Genomic DNA, 6,531 nt, shown 5'->3' on the forward strand with positions numbered 1-6,531 from the left:
CTTTTCAATATCCTGATTGCAATTCTTTTGGATAAATGCCTGGAAGTAGGATTGCTGGATTGTGTGGTAATTCTATTTTTATTTTTTTGAGGAACTTTCACACTGTTTTCCACAGAGGCTGCTCCATTTTGTATTCTTACCAATGGTATACAAGAGTTCTAACTTCTCCACATATTTGCCAAAACTTCTTGTCTGTCTTTCTTTATTTCTCTCTCTCTTTTTTCTAAGTACTAGCCATTCAGACAGATGTGGGGTTTTAGATGTATTTCCTTGATGACCTCGAACATTTTGTTGACCATTTCTATGTCTTCTTTGGAGAAATGTCTGTGCAACTTCTTAGCTAATTTCTAATGAGATTATTTTAGATCTAATATTTTTTATGATACCTTTCTGAATTTTACATGTGCCAGTAAAGACCAAAGTAATACTTGAATGGAAAATAATACAATAATTAACAAACAAGAATAAACCCTGTGTTTCATTAATCACAAATATAAACATGCTTTTGCCCAACCGTTTATATTAATCATAGTAACTGAAAGCAATTCCATCCATGTGACTTTCATGAATTATAATAATTATGTTTTACTTAATTTTTCTAATTTTCCAAATAAATTCAACCATGTGCTATACCACTAAAGTTAATTAACAATGTCTTAACTTTAATTTCATTAAAGACAGTGTTATTTCTCATTTTTGGCCAAGTATTCCAAAGGCTTTGAAGTATTCCAAAGTATACCCTAAAAAGAGCTATTATTTTTCAGTTTTAATGTATAAATTTCCCACAAATCCACACTTCACCTGATTTTTTTTGTTTGTTCATTCATTGTCTCTTCTCTGATCCAAGGTTCATGTTGTGCTTCTCTGTCCCTTTTCCAGTAATCTTACCTTTTCTCTGTTTCTGATGGTTTCGACTCTCTCCCATTCTTCAGCATTTTCTATTCTTCCTCACTGACATCTGCTGCTGAGGGTTTCTTTGTGTTCCCTGGCCTCAGTGCAGGGCTTCCCTTCCATTTTCCTCCCTCCCTGACCGTCCTCCCTTCCTTCAAGCTTCTTTGTCTTTTGTGCCGCTGATCAGAGCCGTACAAGCTTTGAGAAGGTCATGAGGAGTCACAATTCTGGCCACAGCTAATGATCCAAGGCTCTTTAATCTGCAGGCAACTTGTAACATTCAGGCAGGAAAGGGGAGCACAGAGAAAACCTCTGCCACCGCCTTTCCAGTAATGTCAGTGTTCTAGAAATAGAATAGGGACTGATTCTACTCAGCGTTCAAATCAGCTTGCTCCTCATTCAACTAATATTGTACATCTTGTAGTCAGGCTCTTGGAGTGGGTGCTAAAGATCTTTTCCCTTCTAGTGAAGTTTGGATTTGGTTTATATTTTGTTGTGTTGTTTGTTTGTTTACCAAGAATTTCACTTTCTGTGCTTTGCTTAACCCATCTGCCTTGCTGGGAGATTTTTCTGGTGCTTATTTGTGGAGACAATGGCTTATCCCTGCATGGTACCACCCTGGAGAGAGTTTGCCTGGAGACAAGGGGGTCCCAAACACAGCAGTGCCAACATGGCCTCATGGGGCATTTCTCAACAGCCTTGTCCTACCAAATCAACATGGATTTCTTTGTCAGTTGATGATACTGGAATTTATTGGATATGTTCACTGCCCTCATCCAGGAGGCAGCAATTTAGGTAAGGTCACAAGACTAATAGAAACTGAAGAGATAACGTAGTCAAGTAAGACCACTCGTGATTAATTGAGGGAGACAAATTGTAGGTAAAACCGAGGTTCCTTATGTTTTTGATTAAATTTAGCTTTAAATTCTAGCTCTTCAAATCCTATCTGTCTGTCTATCTGTCTGTCTGTCTGTCTGTCTGTCTGTCTCTCTCTCTCTCTCACCACGATAATCAGCAGAAGACAGTAACCCAGACCTGACTGATGGTCACAGGGTCTAGACCTCTGGCAGGCAAATGATAACATCTTGACCTAGGTTATGTTTCAGTTCCTTCCTGAGCCCTAAGGTGCAATAACCCCCCTACCTTCCCATGAAACCAGACAGAGGGATACCGGAACAGGCCTCAGAGTTGTACTCAAAGCTTGAAGAAATGATTCATCACCCTTACCTCACCTCTGACCAATCAGCTCCCAGCACTACCCCCAACCCCTAACCTACAGGCCCTTAAGATTTTTCCCTATATAATCTGTAACCTATGTGCCATCGTGCCATCAGGGAGTTCAGGCTTTTGAGCATCAGCTTCCTGTTCTGGGTGCACCATTCATACTAAAATAGCCAGTCTTTCTCCACTGCAATTCGGGGTGTTTGGTATTTGGCTCTGCTAATGCTAGGTGGACAAACTCTTTCTGTTCTGTAACATAGGAGCAGCTGGGATTGAAGTAAAGGCAAAATCAGGGTTGACTGGGAAAAACAGGAAGAGCCCCTGGCTTTGATCTGGTCCAGGAAGGGGTAGCATTAGATAAGGAAGGTCAAGAGGATTCTAGGCCACAATTGTGACTTTTGTCACACTACATGATTGCAGTGCCCCAGGCATCTGTCCTTGGCCCTGTTTTCTTCTCTATCTGTATTCTTCCCCATGGCTATACCACTACCTAATCTAATAGGTTATGATTCAGATTCATGACTCAAGCCAGGATCTTCCTATTCCAGACTTGTACTTTTATTGTTTACTTGATATTTCCAGTCTGTTGTCTAATAAACATTTCCAACTTTACATGACCAAAATAAAATTCTTTCTTTTCTTTTCCAAAATCCACTCTCCCCCATAGTGTCGCCTATCTAATTAAATTGCACCACCAGTCATCAGTTGCTTAGGCTGAAAATCTAGGGGTCATTCTTAAATTCTTCTCCTTCCCTTATACTCATTTTCAATTAGCAAGTTCTGATGTTCAGCTCTAAAGCTTGTCACAAGTACTACCATCCCTGCCATGTCTGTTGCTGAAGCCCTAATCCAAGCCACCATCATCTTTCCTGAACTACTTGATAACCTTCACCTGCTCAGCCTTCCTCCACTATTAACCCTATAGTTAATTACCCACACAGCAGTCAGAGAGGTCTTTCCTAAGGTGAGAGTCAGGGCATTTGCTCTCTAGCTGAAAATCCTCCAATGGCTTTCTATTCCAATAGAATAAAATCAAACTACTTACCATGGCCCTGCATGATCTGACCCCTGTCTCTGTCTCTGACCTCATCTCTCACCACTCGGCTCCATTCAAACTGGCCTTCTTTCGACGCTTCAAACCTCCGGAGCTGAGTCTAGCCTTGGCCTTTGGACCAGCTGTTGCCTCCAACTGGAAAACTCTCTCCCCCAATCTCTGTGTGACTTTCTTCTTGGTTTAGTCTATTCAGATGAAATGTCTTCTCAAAAAAAGAGAAAAAAAATCTCTATTCTAGCTAAAAACAAACAAACAAAAAAACCTTCCTGCCTTCTCCACTTTCTAATTACTGTTTTTGACTTTCTTCACAGAACTTATCTGGAATTATACTATACAGAACACTTATTTACTTTTGAGCTATTTTTTACCTCCATTGAGTGCAAGCTCTGTGAGCACAGCACTTTCTCTAGCGCTAGCAAGTGCTCAACAGATAACTGTTAATGAAGGAAGCTGATGTGGAACAAGGCCCTCTAAGGGTGGGGAGAAATTCAATCAGAATGAGGGCTCACAAGGTTGGCACGGGGACAGAACTCAGGGATGAGGTGGCGATCACAGGATGCCTTCTCTGTGCAGACACTGATACTATCTCCTCATCCAAGCAATTTGCATTGTGGACTTTGGAAAAGCCCTCCTAGAGAAGGGTTCAGATAAAAATGCACCCCAGCAGCATTCTATACTTACTGAGGACACAATGCAGGGTACCATATTGGTATGTCATTCTTTCCACCAGTTTGACAGGAAGGTAGTTTGAACTTACAGCAAGTCTTTTCCTAAGCACTTTGCACTTACCATAACTGATCCACACAACAATTACACTGTAAAGTAGGCATTATTATTCCCATTTTGTAGATGAGAAAAATCTAGGCTCAGAGAGCTTATATAATGCCTAAGGTCACAGAGCTGCTAAGCGGCAGAGAAAGAACACAAACACAGGACTGCTCGATGTTAAGCCAGTGTTCCTCCCCACCAGCCACATGTTCTCCTAAGAGGAAACAGCCATAGTTACAAATCAAGAGCCGCTGGCTTATAAGTGGCCAAGGGTCTGGTCACAGTGCCCTCCAGGGGGCAATCGGCATTTTGACAGGACCAAACAGCTCCTCTTTTGAGCTCTGTCACCATGGTAGGAAGCAGTGGAGGAGGTGGAGGAGGCTGCTGGGCATTGGCATGAGGTCTGTAAGACAATGTTCCCACTGCCCCATGAACTTGTCTTGAAGTAAACAGAGGATGTGGCAGAAATGGAGTTTGAGACATACAGCTAGCTGGTGAATCGAAGCGTCGTCGTATGAATTTCATTATCGCATGTGTCACCCAGGTGTTTACGGTCCTGACTCCTCATCCAGGTTTGGCCCCATTAGACCCTCTCTTGTCATCATGTGTCTTTCCTTCATAGCACTGAGCATAGTTATAACCTTTGATTTTACACAGTGAAGGACAAATTCTATTTTATATTCGTTATTATGTGAGTGTGTTATGTCACATCAGGAAGTACGTATGTCTGGTAGTTCTAAGCACAGTGATTCTAAATTTGATCACTAAGTTGAGGCAGCAAGAGCCTGAAATCTGCATTGTAAGGTACATTTATCCCTGTGTGATTAGAAAAGTAAAATTTAAAAAATCTTGGGAGTTATATTTTGATAGCATTGATTTGTAACCCAGGCTGCTCATTGGAAGTCACTTGGGAGGTTTTAAATACCTTGATGCCCAGAACTCATTCCAGACCAATTCCGTCAGAATGTCTAGTGGTTGGATAGAGGTGTCAATTGTTTTCAAAGCCCCTTAGTGATTCCAGTGAGCAGCTCACTTTGAGAACCACTAATAATTCTGCCCTGGTTTTTTCACTAGGGGTTGAAAAATTGGTGCTTTTCTGATTCTATAATTCCTTCTCCCTGTTTTAAAAAGAGCTTTCCCTCATCAGTGGACTTACCTGACTATTCTAAAATATAATTCTACTGAAGAGGCACAATAAATTCTTAATTCTTTTCTCATATACCTTCTTACTTTGGGAAACTCACATGGTTAGATTATTCTGATGTCAAAGAGGCTAACGTATTATTTGTAATCATTGATATCCCTATTGTGTGAGTTTCTGCTGCTGATTTTTTTTTTTTTGTCTATGTATTAGTTTCCTACTGCCACTGTAACAAATTAATACTAACTGGGTGGTGTAAAACAACAGAAACTTATTTTCTCACAATTCTGGAGGCCAGAAGCCCAAGATCAGTTTCAATGGGTAGAAATCAAGGTCGACAGAGCTTCTGCTGAGTTCTATACGAGGAGAATCTCTTCCTGGCCTCTTCTAGTGTCCTGTGGCTGCCAGTTTTCCTTGGCTTGTGGCCACATCATCTCAGTCTCTGCCTCTGTGGTTACATCACCTCTTTCTCTATTATGTGTACCACATCTCCCTCTACCTCAATCTTATACAGATGCATGTGTTTTTTTTAGGGAAAATCCAGGATAATCTAGGATAACTTCCTCATCTCAAAATCCTTACTTATATCCACAAAGACTTGGGGGGAGGGGCAGGCAGAGGTGCATGTAAGGTAATATTCACAAGTTCTGGGGATTAGGAGGTGGGTATCTTTTAATGGGATACTGCTTTTCAACCTACCACAGTCTCAGGAGAAGACAGGCCATATGGGGAATCAGGTAAGGTGTGGTTATCCTATTCTTTATTTTTTTCTCCATTCTCTTAAATTTTATTAATTTTACCTCTTTTCCTATATCCTACCAGCAATCACCTATTAGAACAATGTTCAGAATTCTTATCCTCCTGCAGTTATCAGCAACTCAGTTTCTTTAGCCCCTTCCTTTCTATCTCTCTATCACTTTGCTTCTGTTTATGTTCCAAAAGACATAAAAATGATCTTCGTTCCTACTGATTCTTCCTGGCCCCAGAATTCTGTCTCTCTTTGACCTTGTACCTGTTATCTTCTATTTCTCATCTTTATGATAGTTACGCCTTTTCCTTTCTGCCTGGGAAATATTTGCTCCAGAGTTCATCTCAGAAAATGTTGCCTTCCTATCTTTTAACACTCCTTGATAAATACAGGTGATGACAAATTTCAACAGACACATGAATATGATTCCCACATTATTCCAGACCTGTGCTATTTTCTGCAGGACAGTTTAACCTTGCCTTTCTGAAACTTGGCTAAGCACATCAGATCTCAATTGGTTCCACACTCTCTTCCTCTCCTTTAGTTCTCAAATGACTCTATTTAACATCAATATTTCTTTCTGTGTTCATGGCAGGTGGTAATTCATCTGTAAATGTTCATTTGGCCTTGAACATCTCTCACAGTATTCTGCTGCTGTCAGAGGAAAGCAAAGTGCAGCACAGAGGCACGTACCAGCATGCCAAAAAC

This window comes from Desmodus rotundus, chromosome 5 (genome assembly GCF_022682495.2).
Source record: "Desmodus rotundus isolate HL8 chromosome 5, HLdesRot8A.1, whole genome shotgun sequence".
In the NCBI taxonomy this organism is placed as follows: Eukaryota; Metazoa; Chordata; class Mammalia; order Chiroptera; family Phyllostomidae; genus Desmodus; species Desmodus rotundus.